Genomic DNA, 17,808 nt, shown 5'->3' with positions numbered 1-17,808 from the left:
CTTTAAAGATGGAGAAAGGTACCACTACCTAAGGAATGCAGACAGCCTCTAAAAGGTTAAAAACGGTGGGGAGGGGCAAAGAATTAGATTCTACCCCAGAGCTTCCTGAAGGAAGCAGCCTACATCTTCCTTTCAGCCCACTGAGACTATAAAATAACAAATCTGTACTGTTTAAGTCACCAAATTTCTAGTAATTTGTTATGATAGCAATAGAAAACAATATCATTCAACCATGTTTTAATACAATATTATGATATACATAAGAACACTCAGAAGAAAGATTACATGACATATTTGTAATAGAAGAAAATGCTATTACCGAGTCAAACATTAATTGGTTGCTGTTTTCAGGCAGGGTTAATGGAAATTTTAACCCTTGTATAGATGCTAGTCTAAAACCTGCCTAATTTAAGGAGGGGTTGGCAGTGCTGATAACATATCCACGAAGAAAGAAATGAATAAAATTAGGAAGTGAAAAGAAGGCAGAACTGGTTGACCAACTGCCAAACATAGACCATCACTAGCATGGTGCTAAAAAGCAGTCTCCCTTAGATCCAGAGAAGTCATTGTCTCAGGGGCTCTAAAGCTTTGGACATCTTTCTTTAAGTTTTCCAAGTTCTTTTTCAGTATCAGGAGTGCTTAGCCAGGTAGTGCCATCAAAGCAGGATGCCTGGGCTAAACAAGATGGGAATCTGTGGAGGCCATGACTCTGCTTCTGTCTTTTGGGACTCTGACCCCCTCTACAACCAGAGGCACAGAAGACCTTTGGGATGATATCATGTCCCCATGGAGAGCCCAGTTCCATGATCCTTCTCACTCACTATTGTGGTACACAGTTTGAGGTATCTCACTCAGGTCTCACTATGGATGAATCTGGTACCTACAGTCCATACCAACCCTTGTGAGCCACACATGCATTGTTCTTGCTGGTTGGTGTTCCAACAACATGCCTCAGTCTACAATACCCAAGGGTGACGGGGGGTGGTGACAGGCATTATTTACCCTGTGCCCACACATAACTGCCATGGTGGCAGAATGTAAACTTCACCTCTCCTTGAACTAACCACAGATAGCTATGCGTCTCTCCAATGAAGGCTTTTTGAGCTATTGCTTGCAAATACCAACAAGGTCCTTTCATTAGTGTCCTCTCTTGCCTCGCATCATGGTGATGCTATGGTTTCCCCTACAAGTCCTAAGTCATTCCAGATGAGGGATGAACATTCCTTACATCCAGGACTGCTCTTATCAGCACCTCAGTTATCCCACGGATGGCAGTGTGGAGAGATGGGAGTTCACAAAAGTCAGGGGTGGGGTTACCATCAAAAGACATCACTTTCTAGGAATGCAATAATTGCAGCTTAAAGAGTCCAAGAAAAGACATGGTTGGATGATGTGTTGGTCTATGTTTATTCTAAAGCTTTTGAAAGATAAATTTAGTATGTCCAGAAAATGATTTAGGTATGCTTCACATTTTCCTGCACACTCTGGGTATGTCTTGAATTTGTAGTCATTATCAAGGAAGCAAAGTAACAACCTTTGAAAGAGTCATGGGACACTAATATTCATGGGTGGCATGATGAATGATTTTGCATCATGGATAATGAAGCAGCATTAAATAAATGGCATTGGGAAACTGCAGAAGCAAGATCTATATTATTAATACAAACAAAACAATGACATCAGGAGTAATAACAGTTTTGCTACCTACTTCTCCTTGTAAAATATGAAATTGGCCAGGAACATTCCACCTGAAAAGATGGTTTGTAAAAAATGTTTGCCTGGTGTATTAGTTTGCTAGGGTTGCCATAACAAAATACTATAGACAGAAACAACATAAATTTGTTTTTTCACAGTCCTGGAGAAGTCCAAGACCAAGGTCCCAGCAGGGTCAATTTCTGGTGAGGCCTCTTTCCTTGGCTTACAAATGGCCACATTCTCAATGTGTCCCCACATGACCCTTTCTTGGTGTGTGTGCACTCCTAGTGCCTCTTTGTCTTCTCACAGAACACCAGTCAAATTGGAATAAGGTCCTATTATTATGATTTCATTTAAAATTAACTACCTCTTTAAAAGCCCTATCTCCAAATACAGCCATATCAGTGGTTAGGGGTTCAACATATGAATTTGGGGAACACAAGTCTGTCCATAACACTTTCAGCCCTACACACCCTAGCAAAAGTCTTGCTAAAAACACTCCTTTTATATCAAATTAAAATACCTTAAAACCACCTAATAATTGTAATATGGCAGCCATAGAAATATTTCCAGGATGCTTCTGGTAATTAAAAAATATATATTTTCTAAGTTAAAAGGGCATCAGAATAGCAAGCCATAGCAAGATTTTCCAAGCTAAAAACAGTGTTCACCAGCAATTCAACTAGTATCATAAAGTATGAGCACACTCATACACAAACAGGCTGAAGTAAAACTTAAGGATCACATGTGCAACTCAGTGGTCATGATTGGAGCTGAAATTTAAAAACAAAAACATAGTCACAGGAAAAAAGGAATAGAACCAAAGAGAAATCTTTATTTGTGAACTTGTTTAAAATTCTTAGAACATACATATTCTGTATCCTTGTACTATTTTTTTAAGCAAATAACAAATGGATATATCTTTCTGCAGGACCAAAAATAAAAACAAAACAAAATTCTAAAATTCTTAGGGCACTTGGGTGGCTCAATCAGTTAAGTGCCCAACTCTTGATTTTGGCTCAGGTCATGATTTCAGGGTTCATGGGATGGAGCCCGTGTCAGGCTCTGTGTTGACAGCATGGAGCCTGCTTGGGATTCTCTCTCTCTCAAAATAAACAAATAAACATCAAAATTAAAGTTCTCAAAAGTACAATGATCCCCTTTAATTTTGTGGTAGAGATATTTTACCTCTTTAGTGTACTAATGTATCCTGATAGAATTCATACAACTTGAAATTTGCAGACTAGTTCAAGAACAAGATTTTGACTGGTTGAAAGATTGAATGGTAGCATTTTGCCTGAAAAGGGCATATATTTATGACCAAGTCTAAGATCTCTGATCTTATTATCAGATCTCTCATCTGTCACACTATCTACTTACTAAATGAACGTCTTTATTTCCCAATAAAAAAGTTATATTTCAAGGATTTTGTTGAAAGTATTGAGACTAATATCAGATCACATAAGATTTTAAAAACATTTTAAGGAAGACATTATAGCCTCATAGACACTTGATCCCAATAGAAATGAAGCACTTTAATCTGAATATTGAATTTCACATTTGTCATGATTCTAAAAAGAAGCGAGTATTTGATGGATTAGAAAAAAAATATGCTTTTTATCAGAATGATTTTCTAGTCATTTATTTGAAGCAATCATTTATAATGAAGCACACAGACTAGATAAGTAGGATGATAAATCTTTAGAACATCAAAGATAGTTATCTCTATCTCTACATTCTCAAATGAACAAGCTAAGTTCAAATTTAAAATGTGAGTATTTACTATATAGTCCCATTTAATGTAAACTACTCAAGACATCTGCTGAGAACCAGTTCTGTAAGACATAATAGCATCTATGTTCAGGCTCTGTCTCTATAGATACCTGCCTTCCCTGCTCTCCATTCCAAAAAAAAAAAAAAAAAAGAATCAAATTTTAGAAAAGTACCTTATCTCCATTTGACATTTATATTAGTCAGGATTGTCCAGAGAAATGAAACCAATATATCTACACAGAGAGGGATTTATTGTAAGGAATTGGCTCACATAATAGAGAAGCTGAGAAGTCCCAAGATCTACAGTCAGCAAGCTAGAGACCCAGGAGATCCAATGGTGTAGTTCTAGGTCAAGTTCAAAGGTCTGGAAACCCAGAGAGCCAATTGGGTAAGTTCTAGTCTAAGAGTCAGCAAGCTGCAGACCGGAGCCAATTTTTCAGTTCAGGTTTGAAAACAAGAAAAGAACAATATCCCAGCTCAATAATCAAGCAGGAGCAGTTCCCCTTATTCAAAGAAGAGTCAGCTTTTTTGTTCAATTCAGGCCTTCAACAGATAGGATGAGATTCTCCCTGCATTAGTTTACCTACCAACTTAAATGTTAATCTCCTCCAGAAACACCCTCACAGACACACCCAGAATAATGTTGAACCAAATGTCTGGGTGCCCTGTGGCCAGTCAAGTTGACCCATAAATTAACCATCACAACATCTTTCCAAATAAACATATATGACTTTTTATATTTTTATGCATAAATTAATGCTTCCCTTGTGGGAAGTTATGGACAAGATTTTTCAGATGTTAGAAAGGCAGAGAAAATGATTAAATTTGGAATTCAGAGAGTACAGAAACATATGTTTCTAAGAAAAAAAGTCAGAAGAACAGAAGTAGAATCTTTAAATCTTATGTCAGCCACCAAATTTCTTTTTATAGTAAAGTTCTTGATGGAAGAGGGCCTGTCTTGAAGGAACAAAACAAACAACTCTCTTGCAATTCTTTGTCCAGAAGGAAACAAGGCCAAGAGGAGCTAAGAAGTCTGTGGTCCTTCAAAAATAGAATAGTAATGAGTGCAGGATGATATACGGAATTGTTGAGTCACTACATTGTACACCTGAAAGTAATATAACACTGTATGTTAAGTAACTAGAATTAAAATTAAAAAGTTTAAAAAGATAGAACAGTAAATAACGTAGTCAGAGCACAAAATCACCTTGGAACAATGTTATCAAAGGCATAATAGAAGCAAGTCCTTTGACATAAGCCCATAATGATCTATTTAAAAATCATGAAATTAGAATATATAGAATATAATAATATTTAAATGAAATATGATGTTAAAGTTTTTCACTATATCTCAGCAGACTTCACCTCATATCTTGTTACAAATGTATGTAATTTCTGTATATCTTAAATTTAATATATATTCCCATTGACAAAGGAAGAGCAAGGGGGAAAACAGGCTTTAAATGCCAAATTGCTCTTTATTCAAATTTTTGCCAAGCACTTACCTCATACAGTTCTTGCTTAGGAAAATTTGTGCTGTTGTTTCCAGATTGTTCTGATTTATAAGCAAAACTGGCAATGCATTGTGTGTACACGTGTGCCTGTATGTACAAGTACATGTGAATACATGTGTATGAAAACTCACATATTTAAATGATAGCAATTAATCAAATTTTAAAAACACAAGGTGAGCCAAATAAAACAAATTGATGCTCCAACTTTGACCCCAGACTGCCACTTTCCCCACTTCAGATTATCATTTCTCTCTCCAATTCCCTGCATCTTTTAACTGCCTGGCAACTCTCTCTTATACAACAAAACCTTAGAGTTCATATCACAGTCTTCCAATATGTACCGAGCATCACCACTGGTCTTGGTGGCTTCAACAAGAAATAGGATTTCTCAAGCATCAGGTTAATACCATCATTTTTTAACATCCTGCATTCCAGGGACATCCATTTCATCTTTACTCCCAACAGCCATATATTGGACCTCCTTCCTGGTTCAGGTTTACTTACTAGGCACTGATGCAACCCAAACCTCCTAGACTCAAATATTAACCTCTCTGATCACAACTTCTTTCCAACAAGATTTCTCACACAGTAAACTTCCAGAACATCTGTTCCACTGGTCCTGGATCCTTTCTTATCTTCAATCTTTCCTCCTTCTCTATTCTCCCTGGACTTCACAGTTCAACACATCAACAACTCCCTTGCTACCATCTGCAATGTTTGCTTTGTTTTCCTTCCATCAGTCTTTCCTAACTACATGCCAATACAAGATGAATCCAACTTCTCATCTTCTCTGTGCCTGCACACACACTGGGAGCCATTTCAAGCAAAATTATACAAACAGGCACATTGGTCTCATGACACATTTGAGGTCTCCAAGTCGACAAAGAGCTACTTGCTGCCAAGCATCTTCATGTTTCCTTCTTTAGCTTTTTCATTCACTCTGCAAAATACATATTTCAAATCTTTCTGTTAAACTCCACCAAACTCCACCAAATCCCTCACCATTCAGTAAATGGTTTTCCTTCCTCCTCTACAGAGAATGACAGAAGCCCCAGAGGGAAACTACCTCAATTCTTTGCATCTGTGCCTACTCTTCTTCCTTTTTCCTTTTCATAAGGAGGTATCAACTTCCTAGGACTAATGCCTCATGCAGTGCTCTAGATCCATCCACAGTGGCCTCTTTCTGTTTATCCCCTCTCTCTTTTTCCTATATTATTTTTTTCTCTTGTTCTGTCATCCATCCAAAGACAACTTAAACATGCTCGTATTTCTGCCATTTTACATAAAACTCTATCATTTCTTGATGTAGCCAGTACCACAATTTCCTGATGATCTTAGCTACTTCTTCTCAAATAGGATAGGCAGGGGACGGACCTTTTCTGTTTATTGATTAAATGTCAATAGTCTCGTTCCTTGTCCTCTTTTAGTCTACAAACTCTCTCCCTAAATAATCTCATTTACTCTTAGGGCTGCACTTACCACTACCACTTGTTCAGTGTCCTCCTAAGTTTCAGAAAAGTTATGTGATTGCAATGACATTTATCCACTTAAATGTCTCAATCTCCACTTGTACAAAAATAAACCAATAACTGCTCCCATAAATGTGTTCTTCCTTCTGTGTTTTCCATCCCCATGAAAAGCAGCAAAATCCTGCTAACAAAAACCATCCTATGTTTCCCACCCCAGGAAAAAGCTATAAAATTTCCACTCACTAATCAAGCCAAAATCCAGTATGTTGTTTATAACTCTTCTTCTTCCTATCTGGTTGATTCCACCTCCTTAAAATTTTGCAAAGCTGACACTTCCATTGGTCTTTGCTGCCAAATCCAGAATGCCATTATCTGCTGGTGTGATCAGTTTAACTGCCTCCTACATGATCTCCTCACTCTTTCTGCCTCCACTCACACTAACACCCACTTCGTTCTCAGGCTGCAGCCTGAGTGAACTTTCAAAAGCATAGGTCTAATTATGCTACTCTTTGGTTTAAAATCTCTCAATAGGTACACTTGGGTGGCTCAGTCAGTTAAGCATCCAACTCTTGATTTCAGTTCAGGTTATGATCCCAGGGTCATGGGATAGAGCTCCCTGTCAGCCTCTAAGCTGGGCATGGAGCCTGTTTAAGATTCTTTCTCCCTCTCACTCTGCCCCTCTCCCCCACATGCACTCTTTTTCTCAACTAGCACTAATCATTTTTCCCTGGATGAAAGTCTAACAATAGAAAAGTTTAAAAGAACTGAAGAATTTACACAGATGAATGCTTTTCCTATTGACACTTTCCAAGTGGTTTTTAGGAGATATCTAAAGATATAAGTTCCAAATCCTATAATCTACCCCAAAATAATAATAATAATGCTTAACATTATATAGCACTTCTATTTATAAGGCACTTCCATATATATTATTTCATTTGTTACTTTTAAGAGTGCTTGAGATAAGGATCATTGTCTCCATTTTTTGAATAAGGAAATGGAGAACTCAGGGCTAAGTGATTTACCCAAGGCCAATTATCTCTAAGTGACATGATTGGTACCCAGACTTAAATAAAACTAAATTACTGGGGCACCTGGGTGGCTCAGTCGGTTAAGCTTCCGACTTTGGCTCATGATCCTGGGGTCAGTGAGTTCAAGCCCCACATCGGGCTCTGTGCTGACAGCTCAGAGTCTAGAGCCTGTTTGGATTCTGCCTCCCTCTCTCTCTGCCCCTCCCCTGCTTGCACTCTGTCTATCTCTCCCTCTCTCTCTCAAAAATAAATATTTTTTAAAAAAAAGAAAAAAAAACTAAATTACCTTACAGAGAGACTGATTTAAAGCATCTTTCTGGAGGTTCAGTAAACAAACTGTTTAGAATAAGATTGCAGCCAGAATCATCGTACATTAAACTGAGATAGATGGTAAATACATAGATGATAAATGATAGATAAATGGATGGTAGATAGATAAAGTTTATAAAGATATCCCAGTAAAGAATTAAAATAAATGTTTAAAACCAGAAATGTGATCAATAGTACTTTAAAAGAATTGTAAACCCTGGTCCAGTAGGATTTATACCTGGAATGAAAGAATGATTCAACGCATACATGCAAATCAATCAATGCCATACACTACATTAATGTAATGAGTTAGAGACTACACCAGGTGGAGTTGTCACACAAAGGAAACTATTTGCAGCAAATCATGGGGAATAATTTCCAAAGCCTTGACTCCCTGCATCTGGCTGAGCAGGTTCCTCTCATTTAGGATTAGGATGAATATTCAGAAAGGGGAGTTTTGTCATCACATGGGAAGACTAATTGTGAGCATAAGGTTGCACAAAGTACTTAGAAAATTGCCTATAAAGGCATCCTAAGTTATGTTAATGCCTTTTGTGCTCCTCCCTGGGCAGAGATTTTAACGTTATAAGGTAGAGGTAACTGGGACCAAGGGGAAAGGGCTCTGGGGCTCTGAGACCAAGCCAGTATAAACTGGATGGGGTCTTGGGCTCCTTATCTCAGGTAAGAAATGCAGGGCTTTGTGGTGCCTGGGTGGCTCAGTGGGTTAAGTGTCCAACTTCAGCTCGGGTCATGATCTCATGACTCATGGGTTTGAGCCCTGTGTCAGGCTCTGTGCTGACAGCTCAGAGTCTGGAGCCTGCTTAGGATTCTGTGTCTCCTCTCTCTGCCCCTCCCCCACTTGCGTGCCCATGCGCCCTCTCTCTCTCTCAAAAATAAATAAACATTTTTTAAAATTTTTCTTAACGTTTATTTATTTTTGAGACAGAGAGAGACAGAGCATGAATGGGGGAGGGTCAGAGAGAGGGAGACACAGAATCAGAAGCAGGCTTCAGGCTCTGTCAGCACAGAGCCCGACGCGGGGCTCGAACTCACGGACCGTGAGATCATGACCTGAGCCTAAGTCGGAGGCTTAACCGACCAAGCCACCCAGGCGCCCCAATAAACATTTTTTAAAAAAAAAGAAATGCAGGGCCTTGCTTACTTTTGAAATAGCACTGGGAGTTTTAGCACTAATTTATTGCTAGGCTATTTCCTGGCCTGGTAGAGACTGTTAGTTTTTGCATTCCCTTTGTTCCCTTAAAATCTCTGGTTATTGGAGTTTTTGTATTTCTTTGAAATTCTGACACCTCCTCCAAAGTTGTTCAGCAACAAGTGTGGTAGGACATAGATCACAGACAATAGCTGGAGGCCTAAAATGACTTCTTTCTCTTTCTGAAGATCCCTAACTTTTCTGCTTATGAAAGCATTTGACCTTCATTAATGATAAAAACTCTCTAGGGGTGCCTGGGTGGCTCAGTCGGTTAAGCGTCCGACTTCGGCTCAGGTCATGATCTCACGGTCTGTGAGTTCCAGCCCCGCTCCGGGCTCTGTGCTGACAGCTCAGAGCCTGGAGCCTGTTTCAGATTCTGTGTCTCCCTCTTTCTCTGACCCTCCCCTGTTCATGCTCTCTCTCTCTGTGTCTCAAAAATAAATAAATGTTAAAAAAAAAAAAAACTCTCAACAAAAAAGGTATAGAAGAAATTTACCTCAACACAATAAAAGCCATAAATGAAAAATCCACAGTAAACATCATAATCAATATGGAAAACTGAAAGTTTTCCTCCACAATATAGTATAAGGCAAAAATGCCCACTCTCACCATTTCTATTCAATGTAGTATTAGAAATCCACATCAGAGCATTTAGATAAGAAAAAGAAATAAAAGGTATTCAAATCAGAAAGGAAAAAGTAAAATTATCTCTGTTGGCAGATGACATATTATATATGTAGTAAACCCAAAAGTCTCAAAAACAACGGTAGAAAAAAAACTGTTAGAACGAATAAACTAATTCAGTAAAGATGAATGATATAGGGGTGCCTAGGTGGCTCAGTCGGTTAAGCTTCTGACTTCGGCTCAGGTCATGATCTCACAGTTTGTGGGTTCGAGCCCCACATCAGGCTCTGTGCTGACAGCTCAGAGCCTGGAGCCTGTTTCAGATTCTGTATCTCCCTCTCTCTCTGCCCCTCCCCCACTCATGCTCTGTCTCCCTCCGTCTCAAAAATAAATAAACATTTAAAAATTTTTTTTAAAAAGATGAATGACATAAAATCAGCATTCAAAAATCAGTGGCCTTTCTATACACTAACAACAAGCTATCCAAAAAAGAGTTTTTTTAATCCCATTTATGGTAGCAATGAAAAAGAACAAAATACTTAGGAAATAACCAAAGAAGTAAAAGACATGCACACTGTAATTGTAAAATATTGGTGAAGGAAATTTAAAAAGACACAGATAAAGACATCTCATAATTATGGACTGAAAAAATTAATATTGCTAAAATGCCCATACTAGCCAAAATGATCTACAGATTCAGTGCAATCCCTATCAAAATCTCAATAGCATCTTTTACAGAAATAGAAAAAAAAACAACTAAAATTTGTATGAAAACACAAAAGACTCCTTATAGCCAAAGTAATCTGGAGCAAGAGGAAAAATGCTGAAGGCATCACATTTCCTAATTTCAAAATATATTACAAAGCTACAGAAATCAAAACAGTACTGTATGGGCATAAAGAAAAACATATAGACCAATAGAACAAAATAGAGAGCTCAAAAATAAATCTACACAATTAAGGTCAACTTATCTTGACAAGGGTGCTAAAGAACACAATGGATAAAGTTTAGTTGCCTGAGTAAATGTTTTTGGAAAAACACAGAAAAATGAAATTGTACTCTTATCTCACACCATATTCAAAAATCAACTTAGAATGGATTAAATACTTAAACATAAGACTCAGATGAACCTGTAAAACTCGTAGAAGAAAATACAGGAGAAAAACTTCTTGAAATTTGTCTTGGCAATGATTTTTTGCATATAGCACCAAAAGCACAAACAAATTAAGTGGAATTGCATCAAACTAAAAAATTTCTGCACAGCAAACAATCAACAGAGGCAAAGACAGTCTATGGAATGGGAGGAAATTTTTGCAAACCATATAGTTGATAAGGGCTAATATGCAAAATATATGAGAAATTCATACAACTCAATGGAATATATATGTAACCTGATTTAAAAATGAATGAAAGAGAGGCACCTGGCTGGCTCCACCAGTTAAGTGACTGGCTCTTGGTTTCAGCTCAGGTGGTGATCTCAAAGTTCATGAGTTTGAGCTCCACATCTGGCTCCACACTGACAGCACGGAGCTTGCTTCGGATTCTCTCTCTCCCTCTGTCTCTGCTCTCCTCTGCTCTCTCTCTCTTAAAGTAAATAAATTAATTAAAAAACAAAAAACAAAAAAAGACCTGAATAGACATCTCTCCCAAGAAGACATACTAATGGGCAACAGGAATATGAAAAGGTACTCAACAACACTAATCAAAACCACAATGAGATAACACCACACATGTTAGAATGGCTATCAAAAAGACAAAAGATAACAAGGGTTGTCCAGGATGTGGAGAAAAGGGAACACTTGTGTATTATTGGTGGGAATGTAAATTGGTACAACAATTATGAAAAACAGTATAGAGGATTCTCAAAAAATAAAAATAGAACTACTATATGATCCAGCAGTTCCACTTCTGGGTATATACCTAAAGAAAAAAAAAATGAAACCAGCATCTCTAGGAGATATCTGCACTCTCATGTACAGCAGCTTTATTCGAGATAACCAAGACATGAAAACAATCTAAATGTTCATTAACAGATAAATGCATTAAAAAATGTGATATACACATACATGCACTCAGTGGAATATTATTCAGCCATAAAAAAGAGGGAAATCCTCACATTGTGACAACATGGATGAACCCAGAGAACATTATACTAAGTGAAATAAGCCATGTACAAAAAGAAAGACACTGCATGATCTGCCTTATACATAGAACCTAAAATAGTCAGGGTGCCTGGGTGGCTCAGTCAGTTAAGAATCCTACTCTTGATCTCAGCTCAGGTCTTGATCTCAGGGTCATGAGTTCAAGCACCACATTGGGCATGAAGCCTACTTTAAAAAAAAAAAAGAATCTGTAATAGTCAAACTCATAAAAGCGGAGAGTAGAATGATCATTGCCAGGAGCAGAGGGAAAGAGAAATAGAAAGGGTATAAAGTTTCAGTTATGCAGGATCAATAAGTTCCAGAGATGGGACTATAGTTAACAATACTATATTGTAGGGGTGCCTGGGTGGTTCTGTTGGTTAAGCTTCCGACTCTTGATTTCAGCTCAGGTCATGATCTCAGTGTTGTGAGTTCCAGACCCACATCAGGCTCTGTGCACTTAGCACAGAGCCTGCTTGGGATTTTCCCTCTCTCTCTGTCCCTCCCCCCACTCACAGTCTCTATCTCAAAATAAATAAACTTAAAAAAATACTATATTGTATACTGAAATTTGCTAAGAAAATACTTCTCAGGTGTTGTTAGCAAAGAAGGAAGGAAGGAAGGAAGGAAGGAAGGAAGGAAGGAAGGAAGGAAGGAAAGAAGGAGACAAGGAAGAAAGAATTCTGTGTGAAATGATGGATATGTTAACTGGCTTGACTGTGGTGATCATTTCACAATGTACACATATATCAAAGCATCAAGCTGTATGCCTTAAATATATACCATTCTTATTTGTCAACTATACATTAGTAAAACTGGAGGGGGGAAAAAATAGCTATCTGGGATTTAGAAGCAATATTATCCCCAGGAGAGAATAAAGTTTTTTTCTAGCTTCATTTTATTTTGTCAAGGACTAAGTCTAATAGTACATTTGATGTATGCAAAAGATGTCAGAAAATATGGAAGTTTAACTAGGTGAAGCTTTATCTTATTTTATCTATTTCAACTCTAGAGTTGACTTTCAAAACTAAATTTTGAAAAAGCAGTTCCTGCTGTAAAATGACCCAGTTACCATGAAACAAAAGGTGTTGGACTGCAGTGAAGGTTGGCTGAAGGGTAACTGAAGAGGTAAAGGAGGAGATTCAGCACTGTCATCACAAGACAGGAGCATGGCAACACAACTCCACATGGGGAACTCTGCCAAGAATAAAATGAATGCCCACCACTAAGACCAGCTGACAGAGGGAGTCACAGGAGCACATGTGAAATAAAAGACAGAGAACAGAGCCAATTCAGGTCAACCAGGTCTAATGAAAGACCAGATGAGAGAAGAGATAGAAGCCAGACAAGTGGAATGCTTGTGTAGATAAGGGCAAATGAAAGAACCCACTAAAATTAATTATGGACAAAAGTTTGCCCTTGTAGACCAACCCTCCAAGTGATTGAAATGCAAATGCTTTACATGACAGCAGTCTTCTCCAAGTAGACATAAAATCCAAAAAGAAACTTTTCATAATATCACCATTTCTAGAGATAAAAGGAACCCTGAAACTCATTTTGGCTTAAGGGGAAATTGCTTACTAGTCTGCTAGTTCCCTGGAGTTAGTGAAAAGCTTTGAAAAGAAAAAGTCACAATGGTAGTTGCTGCTTTTTTTCCAACAATTAAACAACAAACAGAAACAATAATAATAATAGTAATAATAACAACAACAACAACAACAACAACAAAAGAAAATCTTCCTGAGATGAACCACATTATGACTAAGCAACCATCCAGAGCCAGATTCCTCCAGGGAAGCTAGGTGTGGATAATGGAGCAATTCAAATACCATCCAATTTTATAGGAAAGCTTGTAGGCCTAGTCTGAAATAATAAAATAAAGTCATGGAGTAAAATAACTTTTTGTAAAGCTCTTTCTTTTGTAGCTGTTTGTATTAAGAGGGTAATTATTTGGCTAAACATTTTGCTAAACATATTATCATTTGCAGCAAAAGTTTAGGAATAATAATAGATACATTAAGATGAATTGGCTAGAAAATATTTTTAAAATCCCAGCAGGCATCAAGAATGTTTTCTTCCAAGACTAACTAAAGACACAGTTAAGCCTCCCTCGATGTTCCCAAGAAGACAAGTGTCCCACAGACTGTCCCAGGTTGGTATGCATCTACTAGTTTTGAATGACCACAAGATAAACTCTTTGGATCAGCTTTCAAATCTCTATGGTTATTTGAAAGGAAAGCAATTGCTTGCCTTTCTATTAATTTATTTGCAAAAATTTCACCAATCAGGTTACCCTTGTCCAAACCTCTTAAGTTTGCCATCATATACCAGAAACTAAACGTCTAGTAAAAGCCAGTTGTGGTAGAAGTATGGGAAGAGTCTGTCTGGCATATGACTGGTACAACTGTAAACCACCTACAACTTTTTATAGTGGAATTGGGCCAAATCACCAAAATTTAAAGTGTATCTGTCCTTTAACCCAGAAATTCAACTTCTGAGAATTTATTCTGTTTAAGACTCACTGAAATATATATGGTGACTATTGAGCAGTATTATTAGTCCTAGCAAAAGAAAAACAAATCTAAATATTCATTAATAAGAGAATGGTTGAATAAATTATTGTCCATCCACACAATGGAATTAGTACATAGTGACTAAAAAGACGAAAGTAGATCTATATTCTTTGCTAACAAAAGCTCCCCAGGATGAACTAAATTTCAAAAGTCAAGTTTAACACACTATGATAGCATCCTTCCTTTCACAAACAATTTCTAAAGCTTATTTTCTTATTGATATATAAGGATGTATCTATGTATACATGGATTCAGGCACACAATGCATACACTAAGACAGGTTCGAGAGTGGCAAACCTTAGGTTCAGGATTTGAATGCAAATGGGAGGGTAAGTCTTCAGGTTCATTTTACACTCACTATACCATCTAAATTTGCTGACTCTGTGCATTTACAGCATTTTCTAAAATGTCTATGGAATTTGTCCAAAGAGCTAGGGTTTGGGCCCCTCCGAATTTGGGTTTTGTTTTGTGTTTTTTTCCTGATAAAAGTTACTTTTTTTAATGCAACAAGAACTGTCAAGTATGGAAGAAAAGGATCAGGTTAGCCATGGTAGGGTTTCTTGGTGCAAAATGAAGCATAAACAAATACTCATACCTAACCCATATCGTACCCACAGTACTGGCTCAATATGATCACATTCTCTTCCTCCCTCCAGAGTAAGCATGTTCAGTGAGGCACAAGTGTTTAATTAAGCACAATTTTCAAAAGCTAGATCAGGCCCCACTAGACATATAAGTGCAATATACTTAGCACCATAAAGTTTGCTAATAATACATATCCATAAGGTAAAAGCCTCTTTAGATAGCAGAGTATTAGGTTAGCTAGAATCCAATTTATGGAAAAACCTCCTGTATATTCTCACTGGTAAGCAATAATGCATTTCAATTCCATCCTGACACAAAATCTCTCAGGTTCCTTTATGTTCTTTTAAATAAGAATCATAAAACATTAATAGAAGTGCTCTCCTAGGTCTCTATTCAAATGTTCTTGATTTGTAGATTTCATTAACAAAATCAAGAAAATTTTCTTTTGCCAATATTACAGAATAGGACAAAGCAGATAACACTTGCTTTGTGAAAACTTGCATAATGGCATTTAAAAACAACTTTGTGTTGGGGCCTTGTCAAAATCAGAAATGATTTCTTGTGAGGACTAGGCTTATTTTGATTGTCTTTTTAATACGGAATAAGATGGATGCTTCAGCATATCAGGAGACAAAAACCAGTCAAAGGAATATTCTACTCTTTCCTTTATTCCTTCCCCTGAAGCAATGCTTTAAAAAAATCAATTAGGATATATCTCACATTGCACTTCAGCCTTTTGCTGAAAAAGGAAAATTCTGAGCAATCTGGGACCGTCTCCAGTCTCAACTCTGAGCTGGCATGGCCCCTTGCTCTTGGAGGCAGACAGAGAGAAGACTGCCCACAACCTACAATTTCACTTGAGGGTGAAACAGGGACTTCAAAGGCAGGAGATATTCTGATCACTTCATTATATCCTCTGGAGCACAACAAGGAACAGTGGTGATAACCAATTCTCATTCACTTCCTCGCTGGGACAGGTTCAGGGGACAAGTCTTTGTCTTCCCCAGCAACAATATTAAACAGCATGCAGGACTAATTTCTCAAAGTGCATTTCTCATAGGAATTTTACAAGCATTACATGTTCTATTTGTTGTAATATATATTGTTTTCTGGGGAAAGGAAACACAGATAATAGTCCAGTTGTAAGACTTGCTTATGAACAACAAATATTTGTTCCCAAGATACTGTTTATTACCGGTTTGGTGAGTTTGGAGAGATTTTAAGCCAATAAAGGACAATCTGAGCATAGGCCTCTCAGAATAATGCTAAATAGAATCACTGAAGAGAAACTTTTACATTTCTATGAGAATAAAAATTCAGGTTTTCACCCATATATTGACACTCAATTTACCCTTACCAGACAGAAACAGAAGCATGCTAAAAAAAAAAAAAAAAAAAAAAAAAAAAAAATTGAGCCATAGAACTGCAGGTTGAATGGGGGGGGGGAACCTTTTTATTTTCAGGCCCAAAGAAACTGACGACTGAAAGTGTTATACACCTCAGAGAACTTTGCCTTTTAATAATATGTAATAATATTTCTCATTAACATACATATCACTTATCAGCATTGCCTACCCACAGAGTATTTAGACACAAGGTATCTACACACAAAGTATTTTGTACGTGTTTACATTCATGGCCTTAACTCTTATACTAAGTGAACTCTATATAGTTTATACTGTTTATTCACAAACATCTTATCTCATGAGATTGCCATCAGAATAAGGTATATATTATAGACTTTCAGTGTGTAAATAGTGGAAATAGAGCCTGAGAAAGAATGAGTTTTTAGGATCACACAATAGTTTCAAAACTTGAATTGGATATTTTTGCCTCCAAATCCTATTCCTTTCTATCAGTACCTTATTTACATACAATTAAATGAGACATTATATTAGAAATGTTATGGCTTATATGAGATTTATGCTTTATATACATTTCAGTTATAGGACACAACTCCTATCTTCAAATAACATACCTATGTATCATAGTCAATCAGCTCACAAATATTTATTGATTACCTAATATATGCCAAGCACTTTTTTAAGTCATAACAGTGAATATGAAGAATCTATGAAGAGCTGACATTCTAGGAACACAGGAGCAAAAAATAAGCACAATATGATCATATCAGGTACTGATAATTGCTAAAACAAAGACATGTTAGTGTAATACAATGTAAGGTAGACCACTATGGGAGGCTGTTTTAGATGGGTGGTCAGTGAAGGCCTCTTTGAAGAAATGACATTTGAGTTGATAATCTCATTGAAGAGAAAGAAGTAGAAGGGAAGTAAAAGACCTGAAGGGGAGAACAATCCAAGCAGAAAGATATCAAGTGCAAAGATTCTGATTTGTGTGAATTTATGGGTTGGGGGGAGACAGAGTAACTGGTGCTTAGTGAGAAAGGAGAGATGTAAAAAAAATAAAAATAAAAACAGAAAGTTAAAAACAAAAAAATAAACAAAAATCATGAGTTTGAAGAGATGAACAGGAACCAAATCAGGGGGGGACTAAAACCGTGGCTTAATAAAGTAAAGCTTTTATTTCTTATACATGTCACATTCCAGTTGCCTGGGGTAGGTGGTTTGCTCCATGGTGAGTGAAGAAGTCATCTTCCTTTCATCTTGTGGGAATACCATCTTTAACACAGGGCCTTCAACTTGGCTACACAAAAGGAAGGGAAACTAGAGGGACATGTTTTATGGGCCAGGCCTGGAAGTAACAACCACTTCTGCCTACATTCCATTGCCCAAATTCAGCCCACCTCCACAAGGGAGGTAGGGAATGTAGTTTAGCTATGTGCTTAAAAAGAAGAGAAGAAAGGAGGATGCTGGGGACACCAGCATTCTTTGCCACTGTGTATACTATGTGCATACTTTGTATA

Source organism: Neofelis nebulosa, chromosome 4 (genome assembly GCF_028018385.1).
Source record: "Neofelis nebulosa isolate mNeoNeb1 chromosome 4, mNeoNeb1.pri, whole genome shotgun sequence".
NCBI classification, from domain to species: domain Eukaryota; kingdom Metazoa; phylum Chordata; class Mammalia; order Carnivora; family Felidae; genus Neofelis; species Neofelis nebulosa.
Note: the sequence above shows the minus strand (reverse complement) of the source record.